This window comes from Oryctolagus cuniculus, chromosome 13, assembly GCF_964237555.1.
Source record: "Oryctolagus cuniculus chromosome 13, mOryCun1.1, whole genome shotgun sequence".
Classification (NCBI taxonomy): Eukaryota; Metazoa; Chordata; class Mammalia; order Lagomorpha; family Leporidae; genus Oryctolagus; species Oryctolagus cuniculus.
Window position 1 is genome coordinate 31,174,156 of NC_091444.1, and position 23,963 is coordinate 31,198,118.

The following is a 23,963-nucleotide window of genomic DNA, read 5'->3' on the forward strand; positions in this document are numbered from 1 at the left end:
AAACACAGTCAGGCAAAAAAATACATTTAGAGTCAGAGTGACGGGGTTCAAATCCCACTCAGCCACTGTTCCAGTCTTCTTTTGCTGTGTAACTAAACACCCAACACTCTGTGGCTAAAAATAAACCCTAGAGTATCTGTTCACAAGTCTGCTGTCTGGGTTGGGCTCAGCTGGACCACTCTTCTGTTGATCCTAATGGTGTTCACACATATGGCTGCCTTCAGCTGGCTGTCAGGTTGGCTGCGTCTCTCCCTCTCTGTTCAGTCTTAGAGTTTTTCCTTTTCCAGTGTTTCTCTACATGATCCCAGCACATGGTTAATCCAGAAAGGTAACTAGACTTTCTTATTAGGTAACTCAACACTTTGAAGACTACAAAGGCAGAAGGTGCCAGACTTTATTAAAGCTGCAATCTAGAACTAGAGCAATGTCATTTCTGTCACAACCTATTAGTTGAAAACAATCTCAGGATCAGCTCAGATTCAACAAGCAACAACTACACACAGTGGGACTACCGAAGTTCACTGGTTCACTGGGAGCCACCAATTACAGATGACCAGCACCATCAATGAACAAACCACTGAATCCAAATACTCTGATGCTTCCTCATCCTTTTAAGGGAAAAATAATGACTATTATCTTGTGGAGATCCAAGCATTAAACACAATAATGAACATAAAGTGATCAGCACAGTGATACACTTAAATATACTATAGACTCATTTATGTATTCCAAAGTAATTCAAATTGTTAGTACCCAGAGCCCTGTGAGTCCCTTTCTACCACTTTACAATGCTCCAGAGAGCAGAATCCATAGTTCATTTTAGAAGTCACTCTGGTGCCTAGCATAGAGTATGGTATTCAACAAGCACCTCATAAAAAAGTGTTTCTTGATTGATTATGTGATCCAATGAATTGGTATACACTGTTGCCCATCACCCTTTTCCCTAACACATGGACATGCTGAGCTACTTCACAAGAATTTCTTATATGAAAATTGAAAGCTATCAAATTCAATGTCATGAGCAATCACAGCAGTCTGGAGCTCATCTTCACCTCTTCTTATATATAGTACATATAGCAAATCCCCCAAAAATATTTTGCCAGATTTCCACTGCCTCAATTTTAAAGCTCAGGCACACTATAAGAAATATAAAATCCATATGTCTATGATTCATTTTTACCCAGTTCATCAAAATGCTGTTTTTGTATTAAATGTCAAAATGCCTTTTATGTCTTTATTTATGACCTTTTTAAAGGTGTTATTTTTAAATGATGCTAGAACATGTTTTGCCAAATTTAAAATCTAAAAAAGCATTTGTAATTCTGTTCTAAACATCAGCTTCTGTGACAGTTAATTTTGTTTACTCCTGGGAAAATTCCTGTTTTCAGATCTATACTTTTAAGGATATTTTAAATGCCCCTAAATAATCTTATTCTCCATTTTAAATGTATTGGTAATGCAATCACATATGTGGATATGGAGAATGTGGAAAACCAATATATGACCCGATAAACCTTTCAAAAAAACACCTGCTCTCTATCATCTCTTTCTACCTCACCTCTGTACATGAACCTGCCAGTTGTTACCTATTGGTAATGGTAAAACAGAGTGCAAATCCCTTCTCTCCATTTCTAGGCAGGGCAAGCTTCTCTACATAGGTACACTGAATGCTCCCCTGTCGACATTCACACTTCATCAAGTTGTCTCTCTTCTTTCTCTCTGGTACTAATGTTTCACTATGAGATTTTTTTAAAGGTATAATAACAATCTAATGGGACCTCTCCATAAGGGACCTCAGATTCTTGTCATAAATTTATTGTAGTTAGAATTAGGTATTTAAAATCTAAAAATAAAAGGCAAGCATTTGGCACAGCAATTAAGATATCACTTGGGATGCCCTAATCCCACATTGGAGTGCCAAAATTTGAGTCCCAGTTCTTCTTCAAGTTCCAGCTTCCTATTGATGCCCATCCTGGGAGGCAGTAAGTGATGACCTAAGCAAGTGGGTCCCTGCCACTCACATGGGAGACCTGGATAGATTCCTGGCCCAGCCCTGGCTGTTGCAGGCATTTAGGAAGTGAATCAGTGGATGGAAGATCAATCTTTCTTCCCCTCTTTCAAATAAGTAAAACTAAATAAATATTGGAAATATATTTTAAAAAGATTCTACAAAATTAAATGTTATAGAATTCTTAAAAGTCCTCTTTAAAATTTGAAAACGAGAGCAAGATCTGTGACCTCGGGTAAGTCAATTAAACTCTGAACTTTAATTTATTAATCTATAAAAGGAAGCTAATGATGTCTGCACTATCCCATCACAGACATATGAATATCAAATGGAGAACACTTCATAAACTATAAATGGTAATAGTATGATACTAAATATTTGGTTCATATTTTATCCCAGTTAAAAATATAAAGTGGTATACATTCACTTCATTCCCTAGTGTTTCTACTTCAGAGTAAAGGTTCGTAGGTCTCCCACTAAAGAAACTAGGGGAGGTGGGCCTACTGGGACTTTGAAGATCACCATATTGCGGCCTCCCATGCTTCCTTGCTCAGGGTCCACGCTCTTTCTCGTGAAGCCAAGAGCTTACTCACTCCAAGGCATGGTTGAGCAAACGATGCAAGTCTGTCCCATCACAGAGGAAATGCCACCCGCCACCCTCAAGACACTGGTACTTTGATTCAATTTGTCAAAATGTTAACCGTTTGAGGACAGCATCTGTGGATTTGGGCTGAGCAACGGCATATTTCACAAGCTTCGCCAGGAGACTCATCACACGGCCAGAACACCCACCCTGGAGCTGAAAAGCAGCTCTGAAATGTCAACCGCAGTGGGCAAAAATCCGGTACTAGGTCAACAATGTTTTCTAGTAAACTAAGTTTGTGTCTTCAATAAACTATCACACAGAATACGTTCTTTCCAGCCTTCTCCTAAAGAGTACAAGAGAAAAAACAAACAGGCCATCACCTCTCTCTAGATCCCCTCTCTCTAGAAATCAGACGAGAGCAACTCAGACTCCACAACCGGATCAGTCCGACATGGAGGAGGAGTCCCATGTTTCTACAGCACTGCAGAGCTGACCTGAGTGTTTGAATTTTAAGCAGAACCAAACTCTTGCTCAGGTCCATCCCACCTGTCAGTGAATGGTAGTATAACAAGCTAATTACTTCCTCTTCTCTCCAAATGCCAGACACCCAAGTAAGACTTCGATAGAAAATGAACAGAACATCTGTATTAAATTTTATTCTAATAAGTCTGAGTATCACTGGCATCTCACTGGATATTCAGGGAAGTAGTGGCAGATGCAACAAAGCCTTACAAAAATATGAGAATTTCAAAAATAGTCTGGAGAAACATTTCTGCAGGAAGCCAAGATAAAGTTGCATATCATTCACTCATATATCAGTGCTTCCTAGGCAGAAAATACAAGGTTGAAATACAAACCTTTTTTGAAAAGGGACATAGCAATGACACATTGGGGCTATAAAACTATTATTTATTTAGTCAATTGAAATGCTTAAGATTTTCCACGTAAAGTCTTCTTTTTCAAAAGATTTATTTTTATTTATTTGAAAGTTACAGAGAGAGAGGGGGAGACAGAGAGAGAACTTCCATCCGCTGGTTCACTCCCTAAGTGGCCACAATGGCCAGGGCTGGGCCAGGATTATGTCAGGAACCAGGAGCTTCATCTTAGTCTCCCATGTGGGTGCAGGTTTTCAAGGACTTGGGCCATCTTCTGCTGCTCTCCCAGGCACATTAGCAGGGAACTGGATTGGACGTGGAGCAGCTGGGACTCGAACAGGTGCCTATGTGGGATGTCAGTGTTGCAGGTGGTGGCCTAACCCGTTATACCATAAGGCTGGGCCTTACATAAAGTCTTCTTCATAAAGTTATGTTCAAAACCTGGTGCTGATGGTAGCAAGGCATGGTGGGTAACAAGGAGGGCATAATGATTTAAATCTTTCAAATACAATTGATGAAGATAATTGACACAGGCCAGAATTGCTCAGAAGACTATGAAAACATAGACTATTAGTCTATAGGTCAGTTATTGTGCTTGCATTTGACTTTTTCGACAAGGCCTTTGACATTCATTATAAGAATTGGTTGGGAATATTTAATGAGACTTATTTAGCTTTCAAGGTCACCATGAAAGAAACAAGACAGAATAGACCACTACTGATACACCTGAGACCTTTACCACCTGCTGGCAGTTTATGAGATTTGGAAAAGAGATTCCCAGAGACCATGGAAGTCTAAGGAAGTGCCCAGATGACTACTTCCATGCAATTCTATGCCACTTATTACCCTGCTGCCTGACCTAGGTACAGGTTTTCAATAGCACTCAGACAGGAAACTGTACACCTGCCCAGGATCAGTCCTGGCACATGGATGAAGCTAAGGGAAGGTGATGGAGGTAAAGGTCAGAAACACAGGCATCCACTCCCTGCACATGTTGGAAACTTCCTGGTGTCTACAGTTAACCAAAGCTATGGAGGCAGCATGCAGATGTGTGCAGGCATGAGATTCAGAGTCAAGCGGAACAACATTCAAATCCCACTTCCGACACTGCCGGCTTATGTGACCTTGAGTGGTTTTACCCAGTTTACAGATGTCACCACACTGAGAACGACACAAAGATGCCACTGGTAACCTGAAGGGTCCGATTACTGTAGGACTTTGAATCCACATATAAAAAGGGTACCATCTTAAAAATAAAGTTGACAACACTGTTTCTGTTTCTTGGTTGGAAATCACAAAGCTGCTAGACAAGTCATTCTTCAGGAGGCGGAGAGCGAAGTGGTGCGGAGGAGCAAGACAGCACATTCTCTGCCTTTTACTCGCATAGTGACTTGTAGCAAGAACTGAACTGATGCTCTGCACTCCCTCTGCATTCCATTGGTGAAGTGAGGATCATGATATCGCCCTCTTAGGCTTTGAAATAGAAGAGCAATCAAGCCACACTTCTTTCTAAAACTCCCCAGGGCTTCCCATCTTCCGGAAAGTCCTGACAATGGGTTGCAAACGCCTACAAACTTGACCTCGTCTTATCTCTGACCTCCCCTATTCTTCCTTCCGCCCAGGCCTGCCTGCTGTGCCCACAGCACTGCAGACCTGCTCCTTTCTAAGGACTCTTGGACCACTGCACTTGTGCCCTTGCTCAGATGCCCACGCGGCTCCTCACTCACTCCGGGAAGCCCCTGCTCTAATGTCACCTGCTCAGTGGGGCTTCTCTACTTATATCATTCAGGACTGTAACACCTTTCTACGCCCCTGCTTTCTCCCTACAGCACAGGCCATGTGCAAATATGATGATTCTTCTCTAATGTATTGTGTAATAGTCTTAACTCCTTTCACGCGAATAAAAACTTCAAGAGGGCAGGAATTTACATGGAGTTTGTTTGCTGCTGTGGTCTCGAAAGTGAGGCCAGTATTTAGGACTGCAGGGTAAATATTTATGGGATGTGTTATAAGGTATCAGATAGCATGCTATCAATTAAGCACTTACACAGTGCTTGGTACCCAGTAAGACCTTAATAAATGGCAGCCATCCATTATGGAGGGGGTTTTAATAGGAAGGACCGTCACCTGTGGAAATGCAGGCAGGCTTGGGCTGCTTTGGGCCCATGAACTCTGCAACCAGCCCTGTGTTTCCACAATGTATACTGGAAGGCCCCGTTCTGTTGCTGGGTCCCTCCGTGACTCACTTCTCTGGGCTTTGGGCCCATCAGTGTCTGTGTCTGTGAAAAATGGAATAGCCTCTACCCTCCAGGAGAGAGAGAAGCTAAGGAAAGCTTGTTTGTCATGTGCTGTGCCATCAGAGAGGAAGTATCCACAGCATTTTAAAAAGCATTTGATAAAAATAACAGGAAACACCACCACTTCTCAGATCTGATGATTTTTTTGGCCTACTGAAGGTGACTGGAGCAGGCACTCACCTGCCCTGCCCAGGAGGCAGACAGCCACAATGCTGCTTTCTTTCAGTTGTAGTTAAGCAGTGATGAGGGAAAACCCTGCTGGCGGAGACCTTCCTGGGCAAATATGAGGCTCAGGTGTGCCAGCTGGGGCACGTTATTCTTTTCACGAGGGTAGGAAAATACAGGAAGGCTAGTGTTGGTCTCTTGTTCATTAACTTGGTAGAATGACTGCAGGAAGAAGGTTAATAATTACACAAGTAATTAACACTCCCTTCATTTTCATACTCTAATCCTAGAGTTGCAGGATTTCAACTCTGGTTCCTGAATCCAAGTACCAACGAGAGCAGAATGGCAATGAATCGGATTGGCTTGGAGAAGGAGCTGGGGCAGGACAGCGTGGCCCTGTGCTTCTCGCCACAGCCTCAGGAACTGCAGCTGCAACAAATGACCACCACCAGCGAGGACGCTAGCGGGGTGTTGCTGCTGGTGTTTTTCTGACAATCACCGGCTTTTGGCTGCCGTGAGCCCACCCCACACTGTTGTGCACCATACAGGTATTTGACACCCCCGTCTTCCCTAAGCCCCTGCTCCCACCCCTTCCTGCCTGCACACTGTATATTTGGTGTCACTGTTTATTAAAGATAACTAATGCCCTAAGTCTTTATTTACTTGTGTTTATTGCTATTTTAGCAAGAGTCACCAGAGAGCAGCTATGCTTCTGGTCCACTTGGGTTCTTTAATCACCGTTAGTAGGTAAAATCATCTGTGACAACTAATCCAAAAAGCAGATTATATTTATTTTGGCTACAGTGGCTTGCAATTCGTTAAAATCAACAAAGCCTTTTCATTAGCCCCCTGCTGATGTCCTAAAAACAGACATTTCAAGGGTCTCAAAGCACTGAGCTACACATATGCAGCCAAGCTAATTCTCACAGATTCTCAGTGCCATTCTTAACACAAAATCTTATTAAACTAACAAACAAGAAACAGAACCCCTCGGCTTTCATACAAAGGCTTAATTAACATGCCTAAACTCCAAAATCAGAATCAGAGCCGCAAAGCTTCCTGCACGTGGAAACAAAACAAACGCAGGGCCGATGTCATTAGTTAAGCAAGATTTACCAAAAATTGGGACTTTCTTGTTTTCTTTTTTAAACAATGTGGGAAAGGATTAGAAATCAGAACCACAATGCTGGCTACTAAACCGTTCTGCGTGGGCACTGTGGCCTTCGGACGCTGGGATTGTGATTAACTGGACTGTTGATGGCGTCAGCAAATCTACTGAACAGATCAAGATCTTATTCCTGGGGTTGTCAGAGATTAGAAATAGTTGCAGCATGTGTTGAAGACAACAACATTCCATGTGCTACCTGCCTCTTCCAACCCTCTCTCCACGCTGCCGCATTTTTCAGGCGTATTTCTTTTCCTTGCTACCATCTGGCTGTCCGCTGGGAAGAGGAAGTTGAATTTCAGAACTCCATGTCAGAAATGGGGCGTTCCAGAAAAGATGCTCACGGCGGTGACTCAGCCATCACTGCGCCACCAGGCAGTGGCCATAATTAATGAATGTATCAAAAGGTCTACTCAAGGAGCAAAGAAGGTAGACAATGATTTATGTTTACCTAAGGGGAAGATTATTTAGCTTTGCAAGAGCTTTCAAAATGAGGGAGCCCAGAAGTATTTAGTTATGGTGCGGTCCCTCCTCTCCAAACCTGAAGGGAAATTCAAAGAGTGAACAAGCAGACCAAGCAGGGGCAACGCAGCTAGGAAGATGTTTTCTCCCACATTGTCCCCTCCGCAGCTCTGATTGGATAGCAGCCGTGATTTGTGCATTTCCATGACGGCTACTGCAATGGAATGACTTGTTTGGCCCCCCAGCATAATCCTGAACGTTGTCAAGGATGATTACCAGATGATACTTCATGCAAGGCTCCAACCTAACATGCAGATTTCCACTGCTCGAAAGGGGAAGCCAAAAGCAGTCCTCAAGGGTGACGGCCCACTTGGTTCTTCAACGCACGCAGGCCGAGTGCATCAGGCTGCCTCTGAGACAGAAAGGTCCGGTTCGTCTTCTGTCCAGCGGCCCCTTCAGCCAGTAATTCTGTTTCTTCTGGTTCATTCCATAAGCAAAAGAGCTGTCTGTTAGAGCAGATAATAAAATCCAGCCTAGGAGGAAAATCCACATACAAAGCTTCCCGCAAATCAGAGTTTTGTCCACAGGGAAAAGTGAGCCACATCTGATATACAAGTTATCATTTTGGCTCTCCATAATTAAAACTATCGTTGCCATGGTAATCCAAAGGGTGTTGCAACTGCACGAAAGACGAATGGCATGGCATTTTGTTGTTGATGATGTAGTTTTTGCAGCCCCAGCCTGAGCTCATTTGTGGCGGGGTGGAAATGGGACTTGGGCACACAGGGAAGCCACACTGGGTGAGAGGAGAATATCTAAAAACTCCATTAGGGACCCAGGACACTGCTTTCAATTGTCCCCCAGCCCCCGGCCTGCCTTCTTCCACGGAGAATAAAAGTGTGCTGTCTGCCGTGTGCATATTTCCATCCAGCACACCCCGCATCTTCCTGGGTTTCACCTCTATCATCTATCGCTATCTAGAGGATTAAACTCAAGAAGATTTCCAGGTCATTGGCACAGGGCACTTTTCTGAGCCACTTTATCAGGCAACAGGAACCACATGCAGTTCTCATGCAGGGAAACAAAGAACCCACTTGGTTTGTGACTTAAGCAGGATGGCTAAGCAGCCTTTATGACTGCTGTCATATAAAACATGTTGAGACAAGCAAGACAGCAGCATGGCCCTGAGGAGTGTTTTAGCTTTATACCTTCCGAGTTTATTCTCAAATAAAGGCAAACACGGCCTGCGGTTTTTTTGGTTGTTGTTGGGAGGGGGTTGGTTCTTGAGTTTTCTTTCTTTCTCCCGTTTTTAACAGCCTCCCTCTTTTCCTGGTTTGTTCAAAGTGGGTCTGCCGTTTAAGGTTCACGATCCCCCCAGGACAAAACACTCTGAGCCAAGCAAGAGAAGAAGGCTGCACACACAACAGTACAGCTCCTCCAACAACCCTGACAGCCCGTTCTGCTCTGCTAGCAAAAAGCAGGAAAGAATGGGCCTGTGGTTCCCAGGCTCACAGGACTCACAGAAGCACCACATGTGCTCGTTAAAAATGCAGAGTGCCAGGCCCTTCCTTGGAGGCTCTGCCCCAGCAGGTGTGGGCACATCTGGGAAACACAAGGACACAGGAACTTTTCCAGGGACCTGAAGGGACACACCACATGTTCATAACTGAGTGAAAAATGGAATCCACAAAGAACCAGAGGAGGCAGAGGGTCTCTGGCCTATTCTGCTACCCTACAAGCTACTGCAATCCCAACAGCTTTCCTCTCAGCGAAATTGAGAACCCTGCAGGAATATGATCCCTCTGTGCTATGCTCACGTGGCTCTTACACACCTTGAATCCAAATATCAAATGGTTTGGTGATGTTTATTTGGCACAAGAAGGGAGGAAGTTATGTGCATTTTTAAATTTTATTTTCAGATTAGAAATAATAACTAGACGTTTAAAATTCGGGAAAATCAATCAGCTACTTTTCTTTTCTTTTTTTTTTTTTTTTTTTTGGTCCAAAAGAGGCAATGGAGCAAGAGTTTAGAGTTACAAAAATATATAGTATGTCTCACCTACAGCTAGGGACACTCAGTCACTCAAGATGTTGAAAGAGGCATAAAGTATCTCCCCTGGGGGGTGTGGAGATAGCAGTGTAGGTGACAAAAAAGCCTGGAGGACTGAAGCAGAGAAGGGAGCTTTCATCTGGCCAAATGAGCAGCCAAGTGCAGGTGCAACGTTGAATGCTGAAGGCAGCGTGCTGTCATGCAGCGCGCTCCCCCTGCAAGAAGAACAGCTCTGCATAGCCCCAATTACTATATCTCCTGGACACTCTGTCTCACTGGAATACAACTTGTTGGGGGGATTAGTGTCTAGAGAGGAAATCTCAAATAAGCTTTTACTAAAAGACCAGATGCTTAGAAATGGCAACTGCTTCTTTTTCATTCCAAAAGCAATCCAAGCCATAACCCAATAGTTCTGCCCTCTGATAACTGAGTAAAATCTAATACTGTTCCTGAAATTTTATAGACGCTCCTCTCTTTCGAAGTACATGAATAGTGTATATACACTCTTCAAAGGCTCCATTTTTCTCTTTTGTAGCAAAATGGCAAGAGCCTATGGGAGCGCAGTGCCTGGGGCAATGTTCCTTTCTGCTTAGAAGCCACCTGCTAATCACCTGCAAGTAATAACAGACTACAAGGGAGGCAGCCCAAAGCCGGCCCCTCACCACCCTGAAGGGCAGGGGTTAAGTAGAAACAAAGTGAGGGAGGCTTTCTTGGCCTGGGGGAGCTGAGCAAAGTGACCAGTGAGAGTCTCCCCAAGGAAGGATTCAAGGGGCCGAGGAGCAGCAGTTAAAGATCAGAGGCAACTTGAAATGAGCCACCGTGCTGCACTTCTGAAGTAGGAAGAAAAAAATAAGATTTCCAAAAAGGTAACACAATTTCAGGGCCGCCCACAGCTTGGAAAGTCCCTTGCTCTGCCTGTAGGCTGCGATGCACGAGGGACTGCTCTCAGAAACACGGTGCTTTCTCTGCAATGCCAGGCCAGTGCCACCCTGCACACTGGCACTGTGAGACGGGGCGACAGGATCACGACAGGATCACTACAGAGAACACCAGCTTCAAACAGGATACAGCCAAATCTGGCTATTCCTACTGGTGTACTTGAACTCAAGAGAATTTCAAGCAGACAATTCAAAGGGCATTAAAGGCTTAGGAAACTGTAGCTAAGAAGTCGTTAAGGGGGAAAGAGTTTAATCCAGTTCCAATCTGGGAACTGAGAAAGAATTCAGGCACGTGAGGGATTTTCATGAGGTGAGTCTCAATAATTCTTTCGCAGCTACTGCAAAGTCAAGGAGAAGAAAAGGGCCTAAATTATAGTCTAGTTGAAAAAAAGAAAATCTTGAACATGAGGGATTGGTACCTCATAGTGGCTGTGCGATCTCTTTCGTCCTGTTGTCATAACTATAGAATAGACCCTCCTCAATCTCGTCACGCTGAGGGCTTTTCCTGCGTAAAGTTGGCAGAACGGCTCTGAGGCGAGATTTGATTGGCTGTTCCCCTGTCCTTACGTCTGTCCCTGAGCCCCGTGGAATACCTTTGGCCAAAGGCCCCTTTATTCTCGACATTTTTCTTCAACTCTTCGCCTCTGTGTCTCCTCTCAAAGGATGTCTCCCTTTTGTCTGTCCTTTCTCACCCATCCCACACTACTCCATTTAATACAAGGGAAGGGGAAAAAATGAGTGTCTCACTCCCAATCCTCAGTATGTACTCTCTCTCTCTCTCTCTTTTTTTTTTTTTTTTTTGACAGGCAGAGTAGACAGTGAGAGAGACAGACAGAAAGGTCTTCCTTTGCCATTGGTTCACCCTCCAATGGCCGCCACGGCTGGCGCGCTGCGGCTGGCACATCGCGCTGATCCGATGGCAGGAGCCAGGTGCTTCTCCTGGTCTCCCACGGGGTGCAGGGCCCAAGCACTTGGGCCATCCTCCACTGCCTTCCCAGGCCACAGCAGAGAGCTGGCTTGGAAGAGGGGCAACCGGGAAAGAATCCAGCGCCCCGATCGGGACTAGAACCCGGTGCACCGGCGCCGCAAGGCGGAGGATTAGCCTAGTGAGCCGCGGCGCCGGCCAGTATGTACTCTCATTTGAAATTCAGCGTACCCATCTCCACCACCCTCTTCCTTGCAAGGCTGCAGTGGCCCAGTTGGAATGTTTCTCCTTCCATCAAAGTCTCCATGTTGCTGGACTCTTTTAATGGCTCTGCCAAGCAGCAGGATGATTCCTCAATCTATCTTTTCCTGCCCACTTGGACCCACTAGCCTCAGCACCACGGACCACACTCCAAGCTGCTGGATTTCAGGCAGATGGTGTGATTTAGGATTGAAAACAAGGATCTTGGGGCAGGCGCCATGGCTCACTTGGTTAATCCTGCACCTTGCAGCACCAACATCCCATATGGGGGCTGGGTTCTGGTCCCGGTTGCTCCTCTTCCAGTCCAGCTCTCTGCTGTGGCCCGGGAGGGCAGTGGAGGATGGCCCAAGTGCTTGGGCCCCTGCACCCGCATGGGAGACCAGGAGAAGCACCTGGTTCCTGGCTTCGGATTGGTGCAGTGCCGGCCGTAGCGGCAATTTTGGGAGTGAACCAACGGAAGGAAGACCTTTCTGTCTCTCTCTCTCACTGTCTGTAACTCTACCTGTCAAATAAATGAAAAAAAAGAAAAAAGGAAAGAAAGAAAATAAGGATCTCCTTTGGAAACAACCCAAATGTCCACCAACAATTGAGTATTATATACATACAGTAGAAGATTATCCAGCCTTGAAGGGTGTAGGATCTGATATCTGCATGCTACCATATGGGTAAACCTTGAGAATATTATGCTGAGTGAAATAAGCCAGGCACAAAAAGACACTTACATGAGGTGCCCAGAGTAGCCAAATCCATAGAGACAGAAAGCACAATACGAATGGTGGAGGCTGGGGAGAAAGGGAAATGGGAGCTATTGTTGGCTTCGTGCAGGGTTTCCTTCTGAGAAGAGAAAGAGCTCTAGAGATGGAGGGCAGTTTGGGCCGCACAACAATATGCATGTGCTGAATGTCATGGAACTGGAGGCTTAGAAATGGTCAACATGGCAAATTTTCTTACTGCAATGGGAAAATGCACACTTTGGCCCTCTAAATCTGCATGTGAGCATTCAAGTCCCATCTGAAGCGAACCTGACTATTTCAGAAGAGGCATGTCAGGCCCCCTCCACAACTGGTGGTGAACTTTTGTCACTTAATTTTGTCTCTTCCTCTCTTCATTCAAGAAATACTTATTGGGGAACTCTTGTGACAGCTACAGTTCTAGAAGATGAGACTCTAAAAGTCTTTACAATCTGGAAGCAAAAAGGGACAAACAGGAACTGTATGTTCCATGAAGATTAACAAATAAGAAACAAAAGCTTGGAAGTATACAATGAAGATCTGACCTCATATGTGTGTGCAGGGGTCACCGGGGAGGCAGTGTTTAAAGAAATGTTTTTGGACTGAGACTTGGAATTTGAAAGAAGTTAAGCAAAAACCAAGAAGTGTATAAAACATTCCAGATTGACTGAATGGTATGTTTGAATGAGGACGTGTAAGGCTTACAATATCCCAGGCAGTGGGCTTGGCTGAAGTTTCAGAGAATCACATGATCACACCTCGAAGGCGGGTAGGGAGTGGACCACTGCAGGTGCTGCGAGATGACATTAAGCCTGTTAGACTGTTTTCTTAAATGTCCAATGAGAGGATGGACCCGATTGCCCAGGTCCCCTCCTGCTTATGATTCAATCAGCTATAAAGCGCTCCCTTTCCAAGCTCACTGCCTTCCCGGTAATACCATCTCCTCCCAGTGTCCTCACATAAACTATCTAATTTTCAAATCCCCAGGATACTCCTCCCCCCCAATACCTGCTCACTCTTCCCATACCCAAATTGTTAGGCACCACATGGCTTCCCTGGTTATGTTCTCGCTCAGTCCAGCATTGTCACCCTCACTTCACAGATATTCTGCCAAGTTTATTACGTAATCTTCCTTCCTGACTCACATCCCCTCTGAGGAACCTGTCTCTGACTCACTCTTCCCTTTCACACACATCTTTCATCTCCTAACTCCTTTCCCTCTACTTGAGATATTCTTGATTTTCTCTGTAACCATCCTACTCTTCGGTCCCCAAATGCAAAGGAAGATGTGACTATCAATTCATTCTAACAAAATTTTGCCATCTACCATAAAAACAAGAAATCCATTTATCCACCCCCTGAGGTACCCTGTTCCCCTCCTTCTGAGGTTGAGTCTCCTCTGGCTCCTACCTCTGACTTCCAGTATTTTATTCTGTGAGCATCTTCTTTGTGCCTGTGTTTGCTGTACAAGGGTCTTTTCTCCTAGAGATGGGCTCAGTCATCCCATCTTTTATAGAGATGACAGGACTTCTCCAAGTTAAAGACCTAGGAATTGTTAGGAAGTGTAAGACATAGCTCTGATTCTTCTAGATGTTACAACTGAAGAACATGTAGGAATATAGTCACTATAATACGTGGTTAGTTCAGGGTGAGTCTTAAGTGTACAAACATACATCCAGGTTTCTTATAGCTCAATAATGCTAGAAAATGTCAAGAAAGACTATGGGAAGATGGTGACATTAAGCTAAGCCTTGAAGATAAGTGAGGTTCCAGTAAGCCCAACAAAGCTTTATGGAGGAGGTCCCAAATAGAAGGAACTGCACATGGGATGTGTGTAGGTGGACCCACATGGGAAGAGTGGTGACTGGAAGTATGTGATGTCTAACACTCTGGAGCATTTCCTACCAAATGGGATGGACCTCGGTATCGCAAATGGGAACACATTATCAATGCTGTGTTTTGTGTACCCTGTAGCAAGACTTGGGAGTTGAGAGGCATAGGGTCAAGTTTAGCAAGGAGGCACAGTCCCTATGTGGTCCTAATGTAAGAGGAGGAGGGTACATGGACACTGAAGATGACACACACACTCCTCCTAATCCTCAGATAATGACCTACGCTTCCTTTGTCATAAGGAGTAACTTGGGAGAGAGGTGTTTCTTATTCTTTCTGCCTTACTGTTGATGTTTTTAAATACTGCTCTCAGAGTTCTCTTTTTCTTCAGCTTAAGACTTCTTTTTCTGGCCATAAAAGTAATATCTAGTCTTTGGAGGAAATTTAAGAAAACAGTTCTCTTCTCACATTAAAAATGATTTCCCATGACCCATGCTGAAAAACCTCTTCTTTCCATCTCCAGAAAATGTGCTGATTTTCAATTTTCCAATCTCCTTTGCTCGCCATTTCCCTCATCTCTCCACTCCCTACCCCTGCTGCCTCAGCCTTAAAGGTTCAGCTCCAGTGTCAGTCCTCAGGAGCCCCAGCCAGGCCCCTCCTTCTCCTCGACCCAGCTGACCCAGCTGTAATCCCGAGGGCTCTCTCAGCTCCAGGTGTGTTTCAGTTAGAGGACTCATCACCCAGAGCAGACAATCCATCAGTCTTCCCAATTAGTCTACAAGCTATGGGAATGAAAGATCCTGTTGAAAGCGCATAAAATATTTATAATAAACATATTTTTCTTTCTTTCAGCAGAGAAGCCCATCAAATGAAGAAATGAGAAGGCACAAAAAATTAGCATATTTGTCTACCTCTTATGATCAAAGATAACATAAAGCAAAATTAAAAGTGAAGACATGGAAACATCTTTGTAACACATTTAAGAAAAAAGTGTTAGTATTCTTAGCCTGTAAGATTTCAACAAGCATGGAAGATGACAAATATTTTAACTAGAAAAAGCTAGTAAGATGATATAACATGTACACTCACTAGAAAAAGACACAGCCAACCAATAAAATAATAGAATGTACTCAACTCCATTAAAAACTTGTGCGATAAAATTAAAATAACTATGAGAGGGGCTGACACTGTGGCATAGTAAGCTAAGTCTCTGCCTGTGATGCCAGCATCCCATATAGGCACTGGTTTGTGTACCGGCTACTCCTCTTCCAATCCAGCTCTCTGCTATGGCCTGGAAAAGCAGTGGAAAATGGCCCAAGTGTTTGGGCCCCTGCATCCACGTGGGAGACCCAGAAGAAGCTCCTGGCTCCTGGCTCCTGATTGGCCCAGTTCTGGCATTTGCGGCCATTTGGAGAGTGAATCAGCAGATGGAAGACCTTTTTCTCTGTCACTCCCTCTGTCTGCAACTCTGCCTCTCAAATAAATAAAACTTTAAAAAAAAAAAAAAAAAAAACAAAAAAAAAAAACAAAAAAAAAAAAAACTATGATATCACTTCCTAGTAGTAAATTGGTAAAAACTGCAAGGTGGAAATTCTGCACTGGAATCACATCTCCTTTACTTGGCCAACACTCTTAACTTCTGCATGCCTTAACGTCCCCATATTTGAAACAGGATAATAGCAACTACCTTCCAGGTTATTTCCAGGAGTAAATGATTTGTTAGATTTGAAGCACTGAAAAACTGCATGGTATATACAAAATGTTCAGAATCATAAATTTTTTCTGAATTTTTAGTAACGTACATATATGAGTATATGCCAATCATAAAGGAGTATTTTAAAAAGTCAGTGGTTTCCAATTGTTTCTAAATCAACTGCAAACTGGTTGCCTCACTAAATGCCCTGCTTTTCACTGAGATGGAGTGATTTCCCTAATGTAACCCTGTCTTCTGATCTTTTCCCATTTACCTATTTTAGCTGGTTAGCCTGTCCTCCATTCCCACTCTCACGTCTGCGTGGTAAATTTTAAGAACTGGCTCTCAATCAAAAAGAACTTTAAGTTTTAGTGTCTGCCAATTTCTGCGGCCTAAATGCTCCTACCCACAGCTGATTTCAGTTACTAATATGCCACCATGGTCCATAGAGTTAGTGAGGAAGGACCAGACCCCTCAGCAGGTACCAGGACCCCTACAAATACCAAAATCTTCAGATGCTGAAGTCCGTTCTATAAAATGGCATGGTACACTCCCATATACTTCAAATAATCTCTACATTGTTTGTATTACCTAATATGAAACAAATACCAGGTGAATAGTTACATGGTATTATACAGGGAATAATGACGAGGGAAAAGACTACATGTGGTTACTGCAAGTGTAATTTTTCAAAATTCATTTTCAGTATGCAGTTGGTTGAATTTGTCTAGAACTCAGATACACTGAGGGTGACTGCACACCATTTCTACCATCCAGATGTTCCAGACAGGTCTCAAGAACATGGATAATAGCACAGTGTATTAAGAAATAATTGCAGGCTGGCGCCGTGGCTCAGTTGGTTGATCCTCCGCCTGCGGCGTCAGCATCCCATATGGGCACTGGGTTCTAGTCCCAGTTGCTCCTCTTCCAGTCCAGCTTTCTGCTGAGGCCCGGGAGAGCAGTGGAGGATGGCCCAAGTGCTTGGGCCCCTGCACCCGCATGGGAGACCAGGAGAAAGCACCTGGCTCCTGGCTTTGGATCGGCACAGCGCCGGCTGTGGCGGCCATTTGGGGAGTGAATCAATGGAAGGAAAACCTTTCTCTCTCTCTCACTGTCTATAACTCTACCTGTCAAATTAAAAAAAAAATCGCAAAGTGATGAATTTTGAGTTTTACTTTTATTATTAATATAATTAAAGTTTATATCACTTTAAAAAATAATACTAAATAAAAGCTGCCTCACAAAATTCCTAGAAATTTAACAGCTAGCTCTCTTGGTATGAGCAGGTTGCGGTACATCACTGAATTTTCTTCCTCAAGCATTCTTCACTCTTACTCTTCAATCACACTTGTAGACCCCAGTTTTGCATCCCTCCTGGGTTGGTCCCATCACTCCCTCTGCTGACCTTATGCTACAACTCATGTGTAGCCAATTGTGTCAGCATTTCTGGAGAATACTACACACTTTACACCTTAGTATGTATATTCTATTATCCTTGTCCTATTTTGTGTATCATACTTTATTTCAATACCAAATTATATTTTTATATAGATACATATAGAGATGTTTGTTTGTTTGTTTGAAAGGTAGAGTGACAGAGACATTGTCCTTTAGCTGATTCACTCCCTAAATAATCACAGCTGCCAGCACCTGGCCAGGCCAAAGTCTGATGCCTGGAACTCCAGGTTTCCCATGTGGGTGTCAAGGACTCAAGTTCTTGGGCCACAGTTTTCTGTCATCCCCAGGGGGCTGAATCAGAGCAGTGTAGCCAGGATTTGAACTGGCACTCTGACATAGGATGTTGGTGTCCCACGTGTCAGCTTAACCCACTGGGCCACAATGCCTGCCCCAAATTTTATTTGTTTAAAATAATTTTTTTTAACTTGAGAGAATAATAAAGAGGGGGAAGTAGGGAGGGAAGGAGGGAGGGAGGGAGAAGGAAGAGAGAAAGAATGAAGGAGAAGGAAGAGGAAGAAGAAAGGGAGAAGGAAGAGGAAGAAGAAAGGGAGAAGGAAGAGGAGGAAGAAGAGGGACAGGAGGAAGAGGAGGAATAGAAGGAAGCCCAGGAGAAGAAGAGGAGAAAAAATGTGAGGAAGGGGCAGAGTAGGAGGGAGGAAAATATAGACAAACTGAGAACTTCTATCCCAAAATGTCCTCAACAGCCAGGGTTTGGCTGGGTTAAAGTCAAGAGCTGGGAACTTAATCTGGGTGTCCCAGCTGTGTGTTAGAAACACAATTACCTGAGCCATCACCAGAGTCTCCCAGGACCTGCACTGGCAGGAAGCTGGAGTCAGGAGCTGAGGCCACATAGTGAACCCAGGCATGCACGTGTTCTAACCCGTCTCTTAATTGCTAGGCTAAATGCCTACCTCGGAACCTCTACTATGTTCATTACAAATCTTAGCACAATGAGTGTCTGGCACACAGTTAACACTCAATAATGACTTGCCAATGGAGGAGATGAAACATTTTAATAGAAAAAACAAGTCTCTGTTAACTGATTTAGTAATATGCTATGGATGTGGTCTGCTTGCCTAAGTAGGTGTTCAGACACATGTGTGTGGCTTTCTTTTCTTTTTTCCTTTACATCAATTTTACAGCAGTCAGCAAATGGGACTCTCACAACTCAGCAGCATCAGATCCCACCAATTAAGGACTCGGAACTTCTGTCTGACTTGGCTACAAATTACAAGTTTCCATAGCCCCCTTCTCAGGTTAACACTTTAACATTTGGCCAATGTGCCAGAATGGCTCACAGAACTTGGGATAACACCTGCTGTTGCTGATATATTAGCACAGGCTATTACCAAGGATGTAGATGAACAACTAGATGAAGAGGTACACAAAGCAAGATGCCTCATAAGGGGCACAGAGATACATGGTTTCTCCAGGGTGCCCCCTTGCCCAAGGCTGCCACATGTGTAGAACTCCATAGTCAGGGATTTTTATGAGGCTTCGCCACACAAACACCATTGATTATTAACTCAATCTTTGGTCCCTTTCCCCTCTGTGAGGATGTGGGTGGTGTTGGTGGTGGGGCAGAAAGTTCTAAGCTTCTGATGATCACTTGGTCTTTCTGCTGACTAGCTCCCATCCAGGGGGAGCCTAGCAAGAGTTGCTTCCTTTGAACAAAAGATGCTGTTATCACACAGGAAATGCCAAGGGATTAGGAGCTCTGCATCAGGAACAGCAGCAGAGACCAAACATCTATTTCTTATTATGAACCACAATTTCATAGGTTGTTGGCATCTTATAGCACAGGTTAAAGAAACAATATGGTTGTGGTCATTGTAACCGAGGCATATAATGAGAAACTAGGTTTGCATGTTGGAGAATCATTTCTTATAAAGAAAATGAAATAGATGCCACTGCCATTACAAGGATAAGATGGTTGGTGATTTTATTAATGGGAAACTTAACATTTGGAGGTTCCTGCTGTCACGGGCTTAGACATCTTGGGGTTACATAAATAAACACACACATACATATGAGCATGAATACATATGGTTAGATCACACACTATGCAAAACATGTCTAAACTCCAAGTGTGAAGGCTGTAAAGTAACTTCATCAGATATAATAGTATTTGGGGACCAAGTTGTTTTATTCCTACTGACTTTAAAATAACATCATAATTAACTTGTACTCTTATGTATCTCAAGAATATAAGGGGAAAAACTGAGAGAAAATTAATGGCCGCCATGTTCCCGTGGAAACTTTGGCTTATACGAAAGCAGCCAAGAAAAAGCATCAGTGGCAAAACACACATCCTTCATTTCAGAATCAAAGTTGCCCCATCTCGTTCTTTCTGGAATCAGAGGAGCAATTTTGCATGACCACCTATTCAAACGCATGTGCACTCCTTGGCCACACACCCGGCATGCACATTTCACAAGCCAGCCTGCACACCCATCCCATCGACAGCCACGCTCCCAGACTCAAGAACCTCTTCCCCTTTTAATTCATACTTATATTTGCTCCCAAAAGTCAGGCTGGGTTTTATGCAGCCTGATAAGAAAAAAAAAATATTAACGTTTGAGCCCAACTTAGCCAGCAGTAAGTTTCTGCTAATTTTTACTCATAAATAAGTAGCATTGACAAAGACATTCGAGATGGAAACAATAAAAACAGTCAGGAAGGGCAGGAAAAAGACTCTCATAATATTCCATCTCAGTTTACCAAAATGGTACTAAAATGCCAGCATACAAAAATAGAATGGAATATATTTTTAGAGGGGGAAGTCACTGCTCCCAGACTTCCTAAGAGGGGCGTCTTCAAGGTTTCATTGATTAGATGATAAGTTTGCTGGTGAATGATTAGTCGATTAGTCAGAAAGGTTTGAATTAGTTACCAGAGCTCTGCCTCCCATGAATAAAATGCGGGGAGTGTTCTCTCTCCCACCCCCTGTGACAGATGAGATCTGTTTTCTCCTGTGAGTTTGAATTTAAGAGCCACTGAAGCTCAGCAACGGTATATTCTGGCTCAAATGAGCTGAAAATTGCATTCAATTTGAATTTCAAAAATGAAGGAGAGGAAGGGGGGTGGCTATCGCTCAGCACCCATCAAGGCCCCACACTTTTCAACTACTTCCTGCTGCTTAGCTGCATTCTGCCAGGCTGGGGACCCGAAACCCAGGATGTGCTGCAGGGGAAAGAGCATCGCTGGATTCCTGCCCAGTCTGAGTTTAAAAATAAACTTTTAATAGTCAGGATCAAAGCAAACCTCACTTCCACGCACACGCAGAATGCAGAATGCGACCCGCCAAGGGAACAGATTTATCTTTTCCAAACCCAAATGGGCTTACTTTTTTTTTTTTTCCTTCTGTACTCTGGAGGTGATAAAGGTATAGGTGTTTTCCCTGGGAAACTCTAGAAAACGAAATTCTTTCCTAATTTAAAATGAAGTCCTGGTCAGCTCCTTCTGAGCTCCATTCCTTGTGTTTCACTTTCGCCTTCCTCTGCCTTACATTACAAAGCAGATATAGTCCTGAAAAGTTGAGTGAGTAGCCATCGATTTTTTTTTTTCAAATCAAATCATATTTTAAATGCTCTAAGAGAGCAGGTTATTTAAAGGAATCGTGTGATAAATTGTTGTATAAAGTCAAGCTATTTTTAGTGTGCAAACAGTTGCCCCTTCTCACAACGGCATAGTAAGCATGAATTTGAAGAACATCCAAGTTTTCTTAAAGCAAGACACACCTGTAAGTACATTTAAGTACTATCAATATTTAAGATCAAACTGATGCTATACAAAACAGCAGATGATCTCCCAAGCTTTTCTAACTGAATGGCTGGGGCAAGCACTCCATTTTAGGATAGTTTGAGCAGAGAGAGCAAAGAGAACAGCAAATTCATTCCAATCCACTTCAAACAAGGAAGCATATTCTCCCACCGCCTAAATTATTCTCAATTTTCAAATTAGGCAACTTGGGTACCATGAAAAAGGTAATTCAACTCCTAAAGTGCCACACTGAAGCAGGAGTCTGCCAAATGCTGTTCAGAAATCTGACTGGATCCAGACCGTTTAGTTGCAAGCACGATGGATAAAAGCACCCTGGGCAGTGAGCGCACACCAAATCCTGCCCACCTGCATGGTGTACCACTGGCCTGTGGAATGCTACTCAGCCGCTCTTTGCATGACACTGCAGTGGGTACTCGGGGTAACCAGTGAGTGACTGATCTGTCTCATAGGAGCCCGTGCCTCTTCCTTTCGTCTGAGTTACACATCCACGTGAGTGTCTGATGGAAGCACAGGTTCTGTCGGCTAAAAGAACCCCTCCACACTATGACTCTCACATGACAGTCATCACAGCAGCATTCATGCATCCAAGGGAGGGACTTAGGTCCAGGTGACCAGTACCTGGAAAGCTACTATAATCTTCCCGCAAAAACGGGGTGAAGTCACCTCAACCTCTTCATATTCTTGAAAAGAACTGGGGACTCAATTGGAAACTAACATCACATCAAGAAGTTTAAGTGCACAGAATATATAGAATCAGAAAAAGGTGGGTTCCTATCTTAGCATAAGAAAACTCATATTTTCCTTCCTGTATACCACCAAAAGATGAGGATTAACAAACAGTCCAACCATGACAGCAACTTAGAGAATCAATGGAAACGAGGGCAACATCTTTAAAAAGAAATCATGTGATCACTGCACACACACACCCAGTGAAGTCCAATTTGTCAGACTATCCCAGAAAATAAAACACTTTAAAAGCATTAAAAATGATATTTTTGCATTTTACAAGACAGACTGAGGAAAACATCAGAGCCTCTTCATTTGATGCTGATGAAGTGCTTGCCATCACCACGCCTGTAGTCAAAGATGTCAAGAGGCCACTGAGCCCCCTAATGTGCATCGCATGACATTAGGTTATGGAAATCTTAAAAGCGCATTCGGGTCTCCTAATCTCATAGGGAACAGCTTACCTTTCAAACTGCAACAATGTTAGCGGAGGATTTTTTCCTTACATCTTCATAATTTAATATTGTTTCATTGATGAACCAGTAAATTGTCAGCTCTATTCATTTATGTGACGTGAGCAAGGATCCAACCCAAAAAAGGAAAAGAAAAAAAAAAGTAAGGTCAATTTTCTTGGCTGCTGCATTTAATAAAATCTCCCAGGCAATAGAGTTAAGCACACATTAATAGCTATGACTTAGGTTATGCCTTCAGCAAGTCTTGATTTTCCTATATATACACTCAGGGCTGTATTAACACTCAAACAAAGGTACAGTCCTCATTTCTTATTTTAAGTTTTCTTCCTTCTCAGCTTTATCAGATTTATTAATCTTCCGCTCCTCTCTTATTTATAGCAAATGCTCTGGTTAGGGTTTCAAAGCATTTTCCATTATAACACCCATTTATAACTTTCAGATAAAAAAAAACTTCCAGGACCAAGGAACTTTCTACGTATTTCACATTAGTCACAAAATATAAGCATTTTTCTAAATATGAGGACTGTGTTAGTTATTTCTTTGAACTTTAGAAAAGAAAAAGGGGAGAAAGTAGAAAACACAAATTTTCTAACTGGAAAAACATGAAGCTTCTCTTTTAATTAACTCCACAGTGGGTTTTAACCAAATATGCACTGATGGTGTTTTAGGTAAACTGTCTATCAAAAGAAGTTACTTGAAATTGCTGACATTCTATCAACTCAGACCCATAAAAATGGCAATATCTTATGGTTTAACTTAGTACTTCTCATAGTTGACCATCATGTAATAGAACTGTTCAGAAGAACAAAGTTACCCTTCACATATCCAGGAGAATTCTGTGCTGAACTTTCAGCTCAGGGAAAGTGAAGGGAAAAGATAAAGTTGTGACCAACAGGCTACTGGAAACTCCCCAGCAATTTGTTTGGTACACATTCTGATGCAAATTATTATATAAAAGATGCAGCAAAACCATATCATTTTCCATCACATCCCTTGAGGCATGAATATGGTAACTGTGGACTTAGAGGAATGAGCACTTCAAAGAGTTGCCCACACCACCATTGGAAAAGTCTCGGAGGACCTGTAAATATGTTCAAAAAGACATCCTCCAAGCCATAATTCCCCTGCTTTTCTCTCAAGAATGAAGTTGAAAATAAAATACTTGCGAAACAAAGTTGAGGTTTCCATCTCAGCTTCCCCTGAACACTCATAGACTACAAAAAGCAATTGGAATCACACTTTGATCACTTGTTTCAGTGCTAAAGAGAAACTATCTGGGTATTAGAAAACAAGTGGGTAATCCTTAAATAATTCATACATGGAGTGAGAGCTGAAGATCAGCTGAGACCAGAGGTCAAGGAAGCATCTACTGTAGATTAGAATTTGACAGTCTAGAAGCAACCAACGAGGGTGTTTTGCAGGTTAAAAACAAACAAAAGGGTATTTCCTGTATACTCATGATTGAGAAGACAAAAATGACTCAAAGAAAGTATCTAGCTATGTTTATTTTCTAGGATTATGACTTAGGAGGGCTGTC

General features: G+C 43.2%; 1 protein-coding gene across 7 annotated transcripts in view; it reads right to left on the minus strand.

Annotated features, from left to right (window-relative positions):
- The window catches only part of ESRRG (estrogen related receptor gamma), a 656,681-nt gene that overhangs the window by 439,730 nt on the left and 192,988 nt on the right, over positions 1-23,963 (minus strand). For all 7 annotated transcript variants that reach the window (XM_051820569.2, XM_051820570.2, XM_051820572.2 and 4 more), the window contains exon 2: positions 22,418-22,509. The gene's annotated coding sequence lies outside the window, so the exon portion shown is untranslated. The remainder of the gene's footprint in view (positions 1-22,417; positions 22,510-23,963) is intronic.